Here is a 20101-nt window from a genome sequence, read left to right as displayed (position 1 = left end):
TAGTTGTCTCCAAGAACAAGGAAGCCTGTGGAGCTCTTCTGTTCAGAGCCTTTTTCTGAGCCTCATTTCTTAGGCATGACTGAATGAAGTTTTCCCCAACCTCTGTACCCCTCGCCCTAGGTTGGCCTACATCAGAAGGTCCTCTTTCTAGCCTTGCCAGCCCCCACTTGAGTCATCTTATTAGCATAAACCCTCAAGTGTGGTCTGGAGGCCTATAGAAAACAAAGGCACCTCTATTACTCAGCAAGTTCCAAGCATTTAGATTTATCTCAAGGAGGACTGGAGACAGGGTTTTTAAGTGCTGGACTTCGAAGCAAAAGCTTGATGCTTTGACCCACCAGCCACTCCAAGGGAGAAAGATGTAGGAATGGGTGTCCGTAAAGATTTCATTCTTGGAAGCCCTACTGGGCTGTTCTACCCTGTCCTATAGATACTAGGAGTCAGAATCAACGTGAGAGCCAAGGGGCTTAGTGTCTTGGTTTTTTTTTTTCTGAGTTATCTCTGAGAAACGAAGGACAAAGATGAATTTCTTTGGATGGAGTTAAATCTTTACTGCACTTCAAAAAACAAATAAAAAACTGTGAAGTTTCTAGGTCATGATATATATAGAAATTGGAATGTAATGGACATGGCCAAGCTCTCAGAAAACAGACTGGGGCTGAGTAAGTGTCAGAGCCCTGTCTTGTAGCCTCAACAGCACGTGGTCAATTTTGAGTCACAGCAGATGAAGTTAGTCTGGTTTGTCAGAGTGTATAAATGTTAAACAAGGTTAATTGTTTTTTGTTGTATATTTATCTAACAAATACATGATTTTCGTAAGAAAAGCTTACCAAAAAAAGAAATCTATAAAGAAGAAAATGAGAGTTCTCCTGCCTGCAGAACTCACTCCCCAGATAAAACACTGCTGAGACACCTTTCTACATTATACATGGAAGCCATCGTCGCTTTGGAGTGTAATAGATGCTATTTGGACAAGATACCCCGGAAGTCCCAAGACGTGTCCTAACAATTATCTGCCCTCCTTGGGCAATGAGTAATGGGTGAAGGCAATGAAAAGGAAAATAACACTGTTGTTTGCAGAAATTTCACCTTGGGGCAGGAAATGCTGGTAAATGAGGCCACTGTGTGATTTATGACACAGACTTAAAGAGCTGTGCTATAGCTCTAAACCAAAAGTGGATTTTACCTCAGTTTCCTAAGATACAAATGAAACGATAGAAGTAATAAAAAGAGAGGTGCAGAGAGAAAGCAAGATGGATGAGTCCACTCACACAGGTCAATGGTCATCAAGTCCCGTCTGATAGAGGACTGCCTTGAGATTAGTCGTGGAAACTATGGATGCTACATGAGTATTCACACACCTCTACTGAGATGCTCATACAGGGTCCCTAGAAGTCAGAATCCATTGGACAGCAAGAGGTTTTTTCTTCTTTTTAACACAAATGATCATAGATATGAGTCAGAATCTACTGCCCCGAGGCAGTGGATTTGGGGATTCCTACCGCCATACCATTGCAAAGGCTTGTGGTCCCATGGTGTAATGGTGAGCACTCTGGACTCTGAATCCAACGCTCCGAGTTCAAGTCTCCGTGGAATCTTAGTGTTTCCTTTAAGTGAAGGATTGGAAAAACACCTTAAATTGTGAATGAAACTTGTTACTCCCCTTTCTGTGTCCCGCCTCTGATCCTCATTTAGGAGCTAGAAAGGTTTCAGGCCCCCAAGGAGGAATCCTGAGCTGCTGCAGATCCCTGCTCTCCTCCTGCTCTAAAGGCCCTCGCGGCCCGGCACCCTTTTCCTCACGTCTCCTCCTCAGGAACTGAGGTGCCAGAAACCCTCAGAAAATAGCTGAGGAAGGAGGAGAGACTGGAAAGAACAGAGAAGAGAACTGGAAAGAAAAAGGGAGGAAGTAGGGAATGGTAGGCAGAGGAACTGGGCGTTCAACAGCAGCGGTTTCAGTTGCTGTGTGTGGACCACTGCCGCTCCTCACTCAGGAGCGCTCCCATCGCTTCCTGTCCCACCCGAGAAGCCGGTTCCACCGATAAACCTCAAAGCTGCTTGCCTGGCATTTGTTCTTGCTAAGTTTCCTTTCACTGTGTGGACTGGTGAAGTGGATTAAGTTGATTGGCAAGTGAGTGGAAGCCAAGTGAAGGGCCTTGTGGACTTCCTTGGGTGCACCCATATGCACAGCGTTTTTCCCTTTGCAGGCTGTCTGCAGGGCCTGGAGTGGAAAACTGGAATATCAAGGCCTAACAATGTTTCTTTAGAGGTAAAGAGAGATCGAGACAGATAATTGGTTACATGGGTTGAAACTGGTTATCTCTGGAGAACAGAGAATGTAGAAAATGATCAGGGCACTACTGTTTTTGAGAACAAACTATTGGGCATATAGTAGAGTACTTTGCTAAAAAATACATACAAAATAAAAATAACTTCTTTGTTATGTAGAATGTTTTTTATTTGAATTTAAATTTTGAGGTACTCCTCTCTACCATCGCTCTAAAGATTCTGGAGTTTGAGTCACGTTTTACAGTCCTTTCACTGTAAGATTATAAAAATGTTATTGGGGCAATTTTGAAGCAAATGACCAACCATTGTTCCCCTTTTCATGAGCTGAGCAGATGGACTAACAGACTTGAAGATCCTCCCACGTGTAACCGTCTCTATGGCTCATGCTCTGAAGCATCAGCAACTCAGAGGACTGGACATGATTTAGTGCTAAACAGTCCTGAGACCAAGGAAATCCATTAAACTCTGCAAATCTCAGCTTCCTCATCAGCAACACACCAAACCTTGCCTTCAGTGTTGGCTCAGCTATAACTGGGCAATATTCCATGCTAAGGAGAAGAGAAGCTCTCAGCTCTTAATCATCAAGTAGCTCAGGCCATAGGCATTGCAAACTTCTCATTTTAAGGTCCTGCACATTGCCTAGTTTTCTTTGTATCTACCCTTGATCCACCTCTTTGCTATCCTCTTTGGTATGGGGTGCCCCTCAGGTTGTACTGATAGATCCTTACCTGCTGTCTCCACAGCGGCCACAAGGAGGAGCCAGGACCTTTCCCCTTGGGACTATTGTTATCTCTTCAAACTCTTTTTCTGTCACTCCAGCTGCTCTGTTGGGAGGACTCTAGTTACATGGACATTAGACCACTTGATGTTTTCTCGCAGGTCAGTGATGCTCTGTTCTTTTCATTGTTAGTTCTTTTTTCCCTTTGGGTTTCATTTCAGATAATTTATGGTCTACAGTGTCCAATTAACTGATAAAGTCATTTAGTGTATTTTTCAATTCTAGAAGTTCTATTTGAGTCATATATATATATGTATGTCTTTCATTTCTCTCCTCATCAAGCTCATGCTTTCCTCCGTTTTTCTGAATGAATACAGTCTGTTCACAATAGCTTTTTAAATATTTTGTCTATTGATTCTATCAACTAGGTTATTTCTGTGTCTGTTTCTGTTGGCTTTTCTCATGGTTATGGATCGTATCATCTGGCACAAGGACTCCAGTATTGGCATACCTAAAAATTTTTATTAGATGCCAGACATTGTGAATTTTATGTTAAGTATTAAAAAAATATTTTTGTATAATCCTTTAAATATTTTTGGACTCTGCTCTAGGATGCCATTAAGTTGCTTGGAAACAGTTTGATTCTTTCCAGGCTGTTTTTAAGCTTTGTTTGGTGGGGTCAGAAAATCCTTAGTCTAAGGCTAATGTGGACACAGTATTGAGGTATTACCCCTCTGAAGACTCTCCTTCATACCACATGTGTTAGATGCTCTTTCCATTCAGGCTGGTGGGAGCACACACTCCTAGGGGCTCAGTCTGAGCTCTGTCCTACACTTCCTGTGGTTCAGTTTCTCCAGCGAGCTCTTTCACATATATTTTATCTGGTCTTATAGTGGTTTAAGGTAGAAAAGTAAATACCATCTCTGTTACTCCATTATGGCCCAAAGCAGAAACATGTACTCTTTTCTTATATTTGAACAATTAAGGGGGAAAAACTTATCTTCGATGTTATTTCCTATCTCCCATACCTGATATTCAAAGTGTGGTGGCGTAGTGCTGAAGTGCTAAGGCTCCTCACAAAAGGGTCCACAGTTCAAATCCACCAGGTGTTCCCTAGGAACTTTATGCGAAAGTTCTGCTCTGTCCTATAGGGTCACTATGAGCTGGAATCGACTTGATGGCAATAGGTTTGGATTTTCTTTGGTATACCTAATATGTGCCATACACTATGTTATGTGTATTATTATATCATCCCATTAATCTATACAATAACTCTACGAGACAGTTAATACTATTATTTTCATATGAGACTTGAAACATTGAAGGAGCTGGCCCAAGGTCAAACAGAAGGCAAGTAGTGGTGCCAGGACTGGAAGGGAGGCCTTCCCAGAGGTAGTGCCCCTAGCCACAGACCAGATCAAAGATCTTTGTAATAACCTTGGAATATCTGATATGCTTGGAATCCAGTATCCAAGGAGCTCCTAGCCACTGTGTCGATAGACTCCTTTTGGTTGGAAACTCCTCCCTCAGGAGCCACAGCATAACTTAGACCTTAAGCTCTGACTCAGGAAAGCCCTTAAACTCTCTGCAAAGCTTTTTTTTTTTTTTTTTTCATTGGAAAGGCACAGAAAATGCACTTCGGTCTTAATTCAGGTATTTTATATTTGGGCAAGGAAAACTATTGCTCTGGGGAGAAAAGTTCACAGCTCTTCTTCATCGAGCTGTATCACTCTGTAGGATGCACGGCTTGTAGTTCAATGTCGTGAACAATCACTTGGCATCCTTCACGTTTTAGCTGGTTTTCTTTGACCCTGCCCTTGTCTTCTCCCCTGTCTCCCAGCCCTACACTCCCTAGCATCTACTGGGGTCTTGCAGATCTCTCTGTGCTGTGCCCGCAGTAGCCACCAGGGGGCGCCATGGCCCTTCTTCCCTTTTCTCAGTTTAGTCTGTGAAGAAGGATTCCAGGGTATTTCAATTTACTAGGACACTGTGGCTCAGAAGGAGAGTGAGGTGAGGACACACCCTGGGAAGTGGTGGCAAACCGCCCACACCTGCCAACACAAGACCTAGGGTTTTCTTCTATAATTTAATATTCAGCATTTTCAGAGAAGTAAAAAATCTAAACTTATTTCTGACAGTGAGAAGATAATGTCCTATTTATTTAAATTCCCCGAGGCCCTGGGTGGCAAAAGCAGTTAAACGCTTGACTACTAGCCCAAAAGTTGGTGTTTCAAATCCACCCAGAGGCATCTTGGAAGACACACCTCGCCGCCTGCTTCCTAAAGATCACAGCTTTGAAAACTCTGTGGAGCAGTTCCACTCTGCACACAGGGGGTGGTGATGAGTAGGAATCAACTTGACAGCAACTAGCAACAACAGCATTTACAGTCTCCACCAGCATTGAAAGAGAGGGCAGCTGAAGGGATCTTCCTAATTTTCCAATCTCCTCATGCATGTCAGGTGCAAATCCAAGGCAGAGAGAGAGCTAATGCTGTCTGCCCATGAAGGAGGTAAGGGAGGCCTTGAGGAAAGGGGTGGGGGAAGAGGAAACTGAAGCCACCAATTCATAGCTTCTTGTCAAGCAGACTAGCGAATTGAAGTCAGCCAGACACAGGGTTGAAAGAGCAGAAAGTTTTCTTCACAGTTGCAAACTGGGAGATAGGCAGAGTCTCCTGACCTAAGGCTGCCAGCTCCCTGACCCAGGGCAGATTTGTTCCTCTTACAGAGAGTGACATACATATGTATGAACAGTGAGGGGAGGATCCTCAGTCTTGCCATGCATGCTCAGTCCACATAATTTTAGTGAATTGGTTTTTGCACAGGGCTCTAAAAATACTGCGCATAGCCCTGAAAAAATGGCAATGGCTGGCTACTGCCACCCCGGGAAGGTCATATAGTGGATAGATTCAGAGTCAGTGCGCCTGCACCTTGGTCTCCTGCCAAGAGAAGACAAGAAACCTGGGAATTTGACTAACCATGGTGAAGTGCTGTAAAAGTTTTAACAAAAATGTAGCAAAGGTAGGCGTTTCTGAAAAACAACTATTATGGGACGGTTAATAACCCTTAATAACCCTTCCATGACTGCCTGTTTCAAAACTGGAGCCAGAAAAAAAAAGACGCTGCTTTAGGGGCCACGGATGTTGTAAAAAGGTGGGAATACTAGCATCAGCGTCAGAACTTTTCAGAATTCCAGGAGGATAATGAGCAGGAGCAGCCCAAAGCTGATTCCCATGAAGTGGCAGGCAGATATACCTCCACCCTCCAAACTTTTCACCAATTCTGACACCAGCCATCCCTCCCACGGCACGCTCTACTTCTCTTCTGGGGTCAATGATCTGTTCCCATGGCCACATAGAACCACACTTACAGTTTAGTGGTTTATTAAGGAAGTAACAGGGTACAACTCAGGATCAGGATCAACAGGCTGCAATTCAGGGTCAAGATCAGGAACCATGTAGGCAAGTCTCCCTTCTTCAGTGTAGGAGATCTCTCTCAGCTCCTCTCAGCCATTCAAGGATCCTCTCGGCCCCCTCAGGACAGGCTCCTCTTGGCTCTGCTGTGTATCACCACTGATTCTGCCACTGGGCCCCTTCCAGGCCTGTCACCACCTGCAGTGTTACAACCCTTGACCTGTGTTACAGCTCTTTTAAGAACTTCTTTACCTCTTCTCTCTCTCTCTCTGCTCCTTCTCTCTTCTTTCTTCCTTCTGCTTCTTCCTGTCCAAAAAACCTCTGGGGGGTCTACTGTATATATATATATATGTATATATACAAATTCTTCATCAGTTTCAAGGCATGGCCCTCCCACCAAGGCCATGAATTGAACAATCCCCTCTTGGTAGGCCACAGACACTTCATTTGCATAGTAGCCTACAGCTACTCCATTTGCATAGTAACATACAGATATTCCATTTGCATAGCCTATAGTCACTGCATTTGCCTGGTGTATTGACCAATCCAGCAAGGTGCATACTAATTACAGGGCAGACTGCAAGCAGGTCAGGGCCAGACAAAAAGTATCAAACATCAACTTGTTTACAGCTTACTCAGGAAACATCAATCAGCCTGAAAAAAAGTAACAAACCCTTTGGGGATAGAAAACTAGAGCAAATGTAATGCCTCAGGCTTTAGGGGGAAAAAATCTCTCAAGCTGTTTTACCAAAGAACCAAGGCAAAAGGTCACTTAAAGGATCTCATGTCAGCACAGGTGTGTTGGGGTGGTATCTGGGGAAGTTGTATGGCAATAGATGTAGGACTCGGGAGTAAGACAACAAGCAGGACAGCTGTCATCCAAGGAAAGAAGTCTGAGGAGAGTTTAGATGTAGAAAGGGCATCTGATGAAGTGTTGCCACCAGGCTTGTGATACCAACGCTCTTTCTCATCTCTACAAAGAAGGCATCAAAGTGGGCTTGATGTGCTTGTTATGCATGTTGGGTATGAGTATGGAATTAGATACATACTTATTCATATTAAAATACTCATCACTCATCGTTGTACCACCTAAAATTATCTCAAGTACTACCAGTGCTACCCATACCACATACAGGAAAACTGCCTATTGAAAAGTAAAAAAGGAGCCCCACCTGGGGGTAAAAACTTATTTGTTGTGATGGAATCTCCTAATGCAATCTCTCAGGCCAAGGGCACAAAAACACACTAAGTCCCAAGGAAACACAGCCAATCATAGTTCTTCAGAGAATTATTAGAGAGCCTGAGGAATCTCTAGAAACTATGGCAGACACCCTCTTATTTACAGACAGAGAACATGGCTCTGAGTTGAGGTCCAACTCTACCCCAAGACATGTGTCAAGGGTGACGCAGATGGAGCAGGTTCTTGGTCCCCCAGAGTCTGGGAAGATGTAGCTCAGAGGCACATGAATACACTCAGGACAAGGCCACAACATGATAGCCTACTGGTGGGACATGTGAATGAAGCCCAGGGCTATGTATTTCCAGAGTGATCCTACCAGAGAGTCCATTGTTATACTCTTAGGTCAATGAGGAATTCCAGGTCTTTATCCTTTTACTAAGTTTGGTATTCCAATCTCCAAATCCTGGCATTTTTCCTACCTCACACCTCTTTCATTAGGTTTTTAAGCTGATTTTGGTATGTGAAATTCTCAAGCATAAAGGGAGTGCAGCTAATTTACTTCTACATCGATTGAATTCAACTGATGTCTTCACAGGCTGGTTGGGATCCACATTCTTTTCTTTTCTTTCTGTATCTTTTTGCCTGACTGTAGGCTGAAACCCTGGTGGCATAACGGTTAAGTGATACAGCTGCTAACCAGAAGGTCGGCAGTTTGAATCTCCCAGGAGCTCTTTGGAAACTCTAGGGAGCAGTTCTACTCTGTCCTATAGGGTCACTATGAATTGGAATCGACTCGATGGTGACAGGGTTTTTTGGGTAGGCTGCAACTCCATAGCAATATCAATATCAATTTCTCTGTGGAAAAGAATAGCTAAGCAATCTAGAAATGGGCATAAATTGCAGGACTTTAATGGAATAGAAGTCTCACAAGAAAACAAAATGCTTCGACTGTCAAGAAACTGACCACCAATCTCTGGGTGTCTTCATGTGACTTGGGGGTCTGGAATTTAAGTCAACAGGAGCTAGAGTTATTGAGGCTAGAAATCTTATGAAGAATGAATCTCTTCCTACTACTGAGGACTGTGGTCCCAGGTTAATTAAAAAAATAGAAGCCCCAAAGTCACGGACTAAGTGTGGATTGAAATAATGGATAAAGTCAGAGACCACATGTCTCAATTAGTAGTGAATGAGAACTCTGAAAGAGAGTGAAAGCTGTATGCAAAGGTATTATCAACCTGTCATCTCCCATAGGCTCTGGTTCTTCTCTGGATAGTTGTGCTGTGTGGTGGCTTCTCTACTCCCTGAGGGTGTTTGAACTCTTATTTACAATTGGCCTTGGACCCTATGCAGGGCCAACTTCATAGGCATGTGACCTGTGCACTCACAGATGGCCCTACGCTCAGAATTATCACACTCGATTTAATGTTCTGCTGTCATCATCTTGGAATTATTTATGATTTTAACTTTGAACATATGTTTCATAAGTGAAATTCAATGGGAAAAGGAAGCGTGCATGCAAGAAGAGGAAATGTGCACAATACATGTGTCTGCTGCAGTTCCTTGCTGGCTCGATGCATACCACATTCTTGATAACCCCATGAGCGCAGAATTAAAGTAAACTGACAATGCATGGAGGTTCAGCAAGAATCAAAGTGAGTAGAAGATGACAAGCACAAGGGAAAGTAAAGTCAAAGCATAACAGATTCAGACGGTTAAAAAAAATTCTTTTTTGGATTTAGATACTTTATTACTTACACAAGCGATAAAAGGAAAAATTGTCAAAGGTGCTAACCCCTCATGACTGTCTCATCAGACGACACTAAAAGTGGGCCAGATGAGTGTAACGCAATTATTTGGTCACTCTTGCAGAGGAGTCAATGCCTTGCTTCAGCTAAGCTGTTTTATATCCTGTGGCAGTGCCCTAAGGCGAGCTAGGTGAAAAATTCCACACGTCACTAGAAACAGGGAGGTGGACGTAAAAACTGTCTAGTGGCAGCCTCCCACAAGAAAGAGAAGCAGATGTAAAAGTGTCAAGCTCCTCACAAGACCATCTATCTTATATTCCTGGGCGTAGGGCAGGGTATTCCACCAAGACATGGGTTCTGACCCGCATGGCCTATGCAGATATGTAGGAGATGGCCGGAACACCATGGCAGAGCCATTCCCCTGCAAAAGGTATGTCTAAAACTAAAAGGGGGAGGCGAGGCCAGGATGGTGGAGTAGTCAGATGCTTCTGGTGGTCCCTCTTACAACAAAGACCCAAAAAAACAAGTGAGTCAATAATATATATGACAAGCTAAGAGCCCTGAACATCAAAGGCAAAGTTAAGAAATCAGACTGAGCAACATGGAGAAAGAGCGACAGTTCAGAAGCAGTGAGGAGTTGCCGGACATGACTCAGTGGACACCAGCACCCCTCAACCGTGATCCCCTGGTAGGACCGCAGCGGGTTGGTGGTAACATCTGAGATACGTTTTCCACAGTGAGAGAGAGAGAGCGCAACTGGCAGAGAGTCTACTCACGCCTCCAAAATCAGCGAAGAACAGCGCTCTCAGCAAAAGATAAGCGCTTTTGTCTAATTTACCCTGTGGATCAAAAAGCACACCTTGGAGGTGGGACCAAGATGGCGCGGAGTATTCAGACCATTCCGGCGATCCCTCTTACAACAAAGACCTGAAAAAACAAGTGAAACACTTATATTTATGACAAGCTAGCAGCCCTGAACATCAAAGTCAAAGTTATGAAATCAGACTGAGTGGCAGGGGGAGAGATGATTCAGAAGCGGAGAGAAGTTGCCAGACCTGAATTGCCTGGAAGCCTCAGAAACCAGTCCTGGAAGTGACTGCGGTGGGCTGGTGGTAGCATTCAGCTACAGTTTCCTCAGGGAGAAACAGCCAGCCACACAGCCTACTCACACCTCCACAACCAGAGAAGAATTGCGCTTTCGGCAAAAGCTAAGTACTTGCGTATATTTTACCATGCCCCCAGCTCCCAAGCTGGCTTCAGTGGCTGTCAATTTCTCTGGGCCTGAGATAGGGCCTGCTGAGATTCCTGAGCCATTCTCCCAACACTGAAGAAGGAATAAATACACAATTGGTGAAAAAGATAACCTGCCAGCTCCACTAACCTGGGGGAGCTGAGGACAGAAGCAGCTCCCGTCCAGGCATAAACTGTCTGTGGACTTTGAATACCCTTCCCCCCTGCATGGACGCGTGTGGGCCTATTTCAGGAGAATAGGCCCTCGTTGGCAGACTACAAGTGTTTGAGCTGTGTGGTGGAGAGGTGGGTGTTTGATGTTTGACACTGCTTTGCCTATTAAACAGGGTCCTCACCTACACACATCAGGGGCCTAAGGACTGGTGGCTCCACCCATGTCACCCAGCCACCCTCAACAGGGGTCAAGAATAACTGGTATGTCCCGGTCCTTACAACCAAAAGCATGGTCCATCTACAGAACCCATCCACCTGTGTGCTCTAGGGAACAGGGACAAGCTTTCCTCACAGACACTCGGAGGGGCAGTTGTCAGCCCCATGCTTTGTTCAGAGCGTGACCCCCTGCTGCAACCAGATACCAGTACCTACACCAATTACCCCTGCACCTCTAAGACTGTAGGACTGAGCCTGTACCCCACACTTGATGGCCAACTACCTGGATACCTCAGCTGAATCCCTACAAGAAAAGTGAATGGACTCCTAGGCTGATGTACCTGATAACAGCTCTACCAATCTTGTGGTAGGATGTCAGAGCTTCAAAGGCAAAAATAATTCAGCTAGTTCACTCAAGCAACCCATCTGGGCATATCAAAACAAAACAAAGCAAGAAGCTAGGATAAAGTAAGCCAACAAAAAATAAGCTAATACAATAACTTAAAGATGTCTCGGAGACAAGATTCAATATCAAACCATATAAAGAAGCAGACCATGATCGCTCCAACAAGGTCTCAAAACAAAGGACCAAAGGATCTTCTGGATGACGGTGCCTTCCTGGAATTAGCAGGTGCAGAATACAAAGGATTAATATACAGAACTCTTCAAGACATCAGGAACGAGATCAGGAAGGAGATCAGGCAAAATGCAGACCAAGCCAAGGAACCCACACATGAAGCAGCTGAAGATTAAAAAGGCTATTCAGGAACATAACAAAAAATTTAATAAGCTGCAAGAATCCATAGAGAGACAGCAATCAGAAATTTAGAAGATGAACAATAAAATTACAGGATTAGACAACTCAATAGAAAGTCAGAGGAGCAAAATTGTGGAAGTGGAAGCCAGAATTAGTGAGATTGAAGATAAAACACTAAACATCAATATATCTGAAGAAAAATCAGATAAAAGAATTAAAAAAATGAAGAAACCGTAAGAATCATGTGGGACACTATCAAGAGAAATAACCTACCAGTGATTGGAGTACCAGAACAGGGAGGGATAACAGAAAATACAGAGAGAATCGTTGAAGATTTGTTGGCAGAAAACTTCCCGGATATAGTGAAAGATGACATGATATCTATCCAAGATGCTCATCGAACTCCATGTAAGGCAGATCTTAAAAGGAAGTCACCAAGTCATACTAATCAAACTAGACAAAACCAAAGATAAAGAGAATTTTAAAAGCAGCTAGGGATAAATGAAAAGTCACCTACAAAAGAGAGTCAAAAAGAATAAGCCTGGACTACTTGGCAGAATCCATGCAGACAGGAAGGCAATGGTATCACTTATATAAAGCATTGATGGAAAAAAAATGCCAGCCAAGAATCATATATCCAGCAAAACTGTCTCTCAACTATGAAGGCAAAATTAGGACATTTCCAGAAAAACAGAAGTTTAGGGAACTCATTAAAACCAAACCAAAACCACAAGAAATATGAAAGGGAGTTCTTTGGTTAGAAAATCAATAATATCAGATATCAACCCAAGACAGTGGACAGATCAGATGTCAATCCAGATAGGGAAATCACAAAAAAAAAATCAAGATTAAAAAAAATGCTCAAAACAGGGAAACAGCAATGTCATTATGTAAAAGAAGACACCTTTAAAACAATAAAGAGGGACTAAAGAAATATAGTCATAGATCTTTCATATGGAGAGGAAAACAAGGTGATATAAAGAAATAAAAGTTGGATTGAAACTCAGAAAAATAGGAGTAAATATAAGGTAACCACAAAGGAGACTAACAATCTTACTCATCAAAATAAAATTTAAAAAAAGAGAGTCAGCAGAAACAAAATCAACAACGAATGAGAGAAAAAGACAGTATATAAACTACTCAGCACAATAACTTCCGTGGGAAAAAGAAACTGTCAATAACACACACACAAGAATAAAATGACAGCACTAATCTTATTAAAAAAAAATTTTTTTTAAATCTTATACCTATTCATAATTATGCAGAATATAAATGGACTAAATGCACCAATAAAGAGGGTGGGAGAATGGATTAAAAAAAAAAAAAAAACACGATCCATCTATATGCTGCCTACGAGAGAAACACCTTAGAATTAGACACATAAACAAACTAAAACTCAAAGGATGGAAAGAAATACATCAAGCAAACAGTAATCAAAAAAGAGCAGTATGGCAATATCAATTTCTGACAATATAGACTTTCAAGTTTAATCCACCAAAAAGGATAAGGAAGGACACTATATAAGCATTAAAGGGATAATATACCAGGAGGAAATAACCATGTTAAATATTTATGCACCCAATGACAGTGTTGCAAGATACATAAAATAAACTCTAACAGCATTGAAAAGTGAGAAAGACAGCTCCACAATTATAGTAGGAGACTTCAACACACCACTTTTGGTGAAGGACAGAACATCCAGAAAGAAGCTCATTGAAGACACGGAAGATCTAAATGCCACAATCAACCAACTTGAACTCATAGACATATAGAAAACACTCCACCAAACGGCAGCCAAGTATATGTTCTTTCCCAATGCACACGGAGCATTCCCTAGAACAGACCACATAAAGCAAGCCTTAGAAGAATACAAAACATCGAAATATTACAAAGCATCTTCTCTGACCATAAGGCCATAAAAGTAGAAAACAATAACAGAAAAAGCAGAGAAATCAAACACTTGGAATCTGAAAAATACTCTGCTCAAAAAAGACTGGGTTATAGAAGACATTAAGAATGGAATAAAGAAATTCATAAAATCCAATGAGAATGGAAACACTTCCTATCAGAACCTCTGGGACACAGCAAAAGCAGTGCTTGGAGGTCAATTTATATCAATAAATGCACACATACAAAAAGTAGAAAGAGCCAAAATGAAGGAATTATCCCTACAACTTGAACAAATAGAAAGAGAGAAACAAAAGAAACCCTCAGGCACCAGAAGAAAGCAAATAGTAAAGATTACAGTAGAATAATATGAAATAGAGAACAGAAAAACAATTGAAAGAGTTAACAAGACCAAAAGCTGGCTCTCTGAAAAAATTAACAAAATTGATAAGCCATTGGTCAAACTGAAAAAAGAAAAACTGGAGAGGAAGCAAGGAACCTGAATAAGAAATGAGATGGGCAATACCATAACAGACCCAAATGGAATTAAAAGGATCATATCGGATTACTACGAAAAATTGTACTCTAACAAATCTGAAAACCTAGAAGAAATGGGTGAATTTCTAGAAACACACGACCTACCTAAACTAACACAAACAGACGTAGAACAACTAAATAAACACATAACAAGAGACAGAAAAGGTAATTAAAAAACCGTGAACAACAATAGCAAAAAAAAAAAAAAAGCCCTGGCCCTGACAGCGTCACTGCAGAGTTCTCCCGAATTTTCAGAGAAGAGTTAACACAGTACTACTAAAGGTATTTCAGAGCATAGAGAAGGACGGAAAACTCTCAGACTTATTCTATGAAGCCCACATATCCCTGATACCAAAACCAGGTAAAGACACCACACAAAAAAGAAAATTATAGACCTATTTAACTTAGATGAAAATCCCTCAACAAAATTCTAGCCAGGGCAATTCAACAACATATCAAAAAATAATTCACCATGACCAAGTGAGATTTATACCAGGTATGCAGGGGTGGTTCAACATCAGAAAAACAATTAAAGTAATCCATCACATAAAAAAACAAAAGACAAAAACCACATCATCTTATAAATTGATGCAGAAAAGGCATTTGACAAAGTCCAACACCCATTCATGATACAAACTCTCAGCAAAACAGGAATAGAACGAATATTTCTCAACATAATAAAGGGCATTTATACAAAGCCAACAGCCAACATCATCCTAAATGGAGTCTAAAAACGTTCCCCTTGACGCTGGGAATCAGACAGTGATGGTTCCCTTTATCACCACTCTTATTCAACGTTGTCCTGGAGGTCCTAGCCAGAGCAATTACTCTAGATAAAGAAATAAAGGGCATCTAGATTGGTAAGGAAGAAAAAAGTATCTCTATTTGCAGATGACATGATCGTATACACAGAAAACCCTAAAGAATCCTCAACAAAACTACTGAAACTAATAGTTCAGCAGAGTATCGGAATACAAGATAAACATATACAAATCAGTTGGATTCCTCTATACCAACAAAAAGAACATCGAAGAGGAAATCACCAAACTAATACCATTTATAGTAGCCCCCAAGAAGATAAAATACTTAAGAATAAATCTTACCAGAGAGGTAAAAGACCTGTACAAAGAAAACTACAAGACACTACTGCAAGAAACCAAAAGACACCTACAGAATTGGAAAAAAATACCTTGCTCATGGATAGAAAGACTTAACATTGTAAAAATGTCCATTCTACCAAAAGCAATGTATAGATACAATATTTCTGATCCAAATTCCAAAGTCATTTTTTAATGAGATGGAGAAACAAATCACCAAACTCATATGGAAGACAAAGACGCCCTGGATAAGTAATGCATTGCTGAAAAAGAAGAACAAAGTGGGAGGCCTCATTCTACCCAATTTCAGAAACTATTATACCACCACAGTAGTCAAAACAGACTGCTACTGGTACAACAACAGATACATAGACCAATGGAACAGAATTGAGAATCCAGACATAATTCCATCCACCTATGAGCAGCTGATGTTTGACAAAGGTCCAAAGTCAGTTAAATGTGGAAAAGACAGTCTCTTTAACAAATGGTGCTGGCATAACTGGATACGCACCTGCTAAAAAAATGGAAACGAAACCCATACCTCACACCATGCACAAAAATGAACTCAAAGTGGATCAAAGACCAAACTATAAAATCTAAAACAATAAAGATCATGGAAGAAAAAGTAGGGACTACGCTAGGAGTCCTAATACATGGCATAAACAGTTTACAAAACATTACTAACAATGCACAAACACCAGAAGAAAAACTAGACAAATGGGAGCCCCTAAGAATCAAACATCTATGCTCATCCAAAGACTTCACTAAAAAAAGTAAAAAGATTACCTACAGACATGGAAAAAGTTTTTAGCTATGACATTCCTGATCAGCATCTGATCTCTAAAATCTACATGATACTGCAAAAACTGAACTACAAAAAGACAAATAACCCAATTAAAAAATGAGCAAAGGATACAAACAGGCACTTCACTAAAGAAGACATTCAGGTAGCTAACAGATACATGAGGAAATACGATCATTAGGCATTACCCAAAACCAAAAGAGAAATGCAATTCGAAATTATAATGAGATTCCATCTGACCCCAACAAGGCTGGCATTAATCTAAAAAACACACAATAATAAATGCTGGAGAGGTTGTGGAGAGACTGGAACACTTATACACTACTGGTGGGAATGGAAAATGGTTCTACCACTTTGGAAATCGGCTTGGCACTTCCTTAAAAGGCAAGAAATAAAACTACTATACGATCCAACAATCCCACTCCTTGGAATATATCTAGAGAAATAAAGAGCCTTTATATGTACAGTTATGTGCACACCCATGTTCATTGCAGCACTGTTTACAATAGAAGAAAGATGAAAGCAACCAAGATGCCCATCAACGGATGAATTGATTAATAAATTATGGTACATTCGCACAATAGAATACTATGCATCCACAAAGAACAATGATGAATCTGTGAAACATTTCATAATGTGGAGGAATCAGGAAGACATTATGCTGACTGAAATTAGTCAGTTGCAAAAGGAAAATATTGTATGAGTCCACTCTTATGAGAACTCAAGAAAAAGTTTAAACACACAAGAAAATATTCTTTGCTTGTTAGAATAGCAGGGAGGGAGGGAGGGAGAGGGGTACTCACTAATTAGATAGTAGACAAGAACTATTTTATGTGAAGAGAAAGACAAACACAACACACAAGAGGTCAGCACGACTGCATTAAACCAAAAGCAAAGAAGTTTCCTGAACAAACTGAACACTTTGAAGGCCAGCATAACAGGGGTAGGAGTTTGGGCCATGGTTTCGGGGGAAATGTAGGTCAATTGGCATAATAATATTTATTAAGAAAATATTCTGCATCCCACCTTGAAGAGTGGCATCTGGGGTCTTAAACACTAGCAAGCGGCCATCTGAGATGCATCGATTGGTCTCAACCAAACTAGAGCAAAGGAGAATGAAGAACACAAAAGATACAAGGTAATTATGAGCCCCAGAGACAGAAAGGGCCACATAAACCAGAGATTACATCAGCCTGAGACCTGAAGAACTAGATGGTGCCTGGCTACAACCGATGACTGCCCGGACAGGGAACACAACAGAGAAACCCTGAGGGAGCAGGACAGCACTGGGATGCAGACCTCAAATTCTCATAAAAAGACCAGACTGAATGGTCTGACTGAGACTAGAAGGACCCTGGAGGTCATGGTCCCCAGACCTTCTGTTAGCCTAAGACAGGAACCATTCCCAAAGCCAACTCTTCAGACAGGGATTGGATTGGACTATGGGATAGAAAATGATACTGGTGAGGAGTGAGCTTCTTTTATCAAGTAGAGGCATGAGACTATGTGGGCAGCTCCTGTCTGGATGGGAGATGAGAGGGCAGAGGGGTCATAAATTGGCCCAATGGACACAAAAATAGACAGTAGAGAGGAGTGTGCAGTCTCATGAGGGGTAGAGCAACTAGGAGTATATAACAAGGTGTGTATAAATTTTTGTATGAAAGACTGACCTGATTTGTAAACTTTCACTTAAAGCACAATAAAAAGTTTTTTAAAAAAGGCACCCCTTTCGAAAGAACATTCCCCTTTATCTGATCCTTCCTTCCTCTGCCCCAGGCCTCAAGCTGGCTTCAGTAGAATTTGTTTTCCCTGGGCCTGAGACAGGCCCTGCTGTGCACTCCAAACCATTCTCTCAGACTTGGAGAAGGAACAAATTAGCAAATGGGGGAAAAATAATCTGCCGGCTCCCCTATGCTGGGAACTCAGGGCAGAAGAAGCTCCTATCCAGGCACAAGCAGTCTATGGACTTTGAATACCTTTAACCCCTGCATGGACCTGTGTGGGCCCATTTCAGCAGATTAGGCCCTTGTTGGTGCTCGGCTTGGGTGTATGTGCCCCAGGTCTGACTTCAACTGTTTCAGCTGTGCAGTGGAGAGGCAGGTTTTTGACATTTGACACCACTCATCATGTTGTTCATGGCCTTAAAATCAGTGCGTTGGTTGAGTCTGAAGCTAGGAGGGCAGCTGAATGGCCTTCACCCCTCCTTGCTCCTTGTCCGCCTCAGGTGCCAGCGAACCCCAGAGACCCTCGGGTCTGCAACCTTGCCCAAGGGGGCCCACGACACAGCTGCTCCACCTTTGCCCACCCGCCAGTGCCATGGAGGCTCCAGGCTTGCCCTGGTTGTGGTCTGTGGGGTGGGACTGTGGAAAATAAGTGGGGAATGGGGAATGGTGAAGAAGAGGGGAGGAAAGCAGGGAGGCATGGGCGAGAAGGCAATCTCCAGGAGGCCCCTGCAGAGACTCAGATGAGGTGCTGGGGAGGAGAGAATGGTTTCTATTGTGTAGCACAATGGGGAGGGAGAAGCCCAGAGACCTCAAGAAGTGGGACAAAAGCAGAGCGCCAGTGGCTATTCAAGAACAAAACAGTAAATTAAGACAATAACTTATAGATGGCTCAAAAACAATAGTCAATATCAAGTCACATAAAGAAGCAGAACATGATCACTTCAACAAGCTCCCAAAACAAAGAATGAAGGAGTCTTCTGGACGAAGATATATTCCTGGAATTAGCAGAGATTGAATACAATAGATTAATACACAGAACTCTTCAAGAGATCAGGAAGGAGATCAGACAAAATGTAGAACAAGCCAAGTATCACACAGATAACACAGTAAAGAAAATTAAGAAGGTTATTGAAGAGCATCATGACAAATAGGCTGCAAGAATTCATAGAGAGACAGCAATCAGAAATTCAGAAGATTAACAATAAAATTTCAGAACTAGACAACTCAATAGAAAGTCAGAGGAGCAGAATTCAGGAAACGGAAGTCAGAAATAGACCAAAGACAAGACACTTGGCACCAATACATTTGAAGAAAAATCAGATAAAACTGATGGGGGCACTAAGAGCCCTGGAAGAAATACTTTCTTTTCAACTAGAACTTGTTTCGGGATCTTCAGGCTATGAAAACAGGATTTTGCCCTGACATTAAGAGGAGCATCAGCCATGGTATTCTCTCTGCCTCTAGTGTTAGGGATTGAATCATGTCCCCCAAAGGGAAATATCAAAGTCTGAACCCCTATACCTGTGAATGTTACTTTCTATGGGGTAATAGAGTATTTCTTTGAAAATAAATCCACAGTGGGTAGACACAACTCCGACTCACAGTGACTGTATATGACAGAGTAGAAGCCGACTACCACATCTTTCTCCCACTCTTTGAATGGAGTACCAGTTAAGTAATACCAGAGAAGGGTGGGTCCTAGTCCTAATCCCTTCTGAGTGCTGTTTCATAAAAGAGAAGAGACATGCAGAGAGGGTCAGGCACGGGGGTAGAAAACATGTGAGGCTCCCTCACAGCCCAGTGAATGTCAACAGATACTTGGGGACTACCGACAAGGATGGTTCTTCCTGCCTGAGCCAAACCACTACTCCACAACACTGGACTCCTAGAAATTTCACTGAGGTGGAAGGAGCCTGAATTTTTATGGGATTTATTTCCCACCTTCTAGCACGCAAGTGTTTTACCAGTAAGTCCTGGGTCATTTGCACTTTTTCCATGCTAGGTCCAATCAGTGTAGGGTCATCAATGAAGTGGGCCAGTGTGACATCTTCTGGAATGGAAAGGTAATTAAATCCCTGAAGACTAAATTAAGACATAGGCTGGAGAGCTGATATATCACTGAGACAGGACAGTGGAGGTGTATTGCTGACCTTTCCAGCTGAAGAAAAGCTGCTTCTGGTGTTTCTTCAAAACTGAAAATAGGAAAAGAGCATTGGTCAGACCAATAGCTGGATACCAGGTACCAGGAGATATATTAATTTGCTCAAGCAATGAAACCACATCTGGAACGGCAGCTACAATTAGAGTCACCACTTGGTTAAGTTTACGGTAATCCACT

The sequence above is a fragment of the Elephas maximus genome, chromosome 3 (genome assembly GCF_024166365.1).
Source record: "Elephas maximus indicus isolate mEleMax1 chromosome 3, mEleMax1 primary haplotype, whole genome shotgun sequence".
In the NCBI taxonomy this organism is placed as follows: Eukaryota; Metazoa; Chordata; class Mammalia; order Proboscidea; family Elephantidae; genus Elephas; species Elephas maximus.
Note: the sequence above shows the minus strand (reverse complement) of the source record.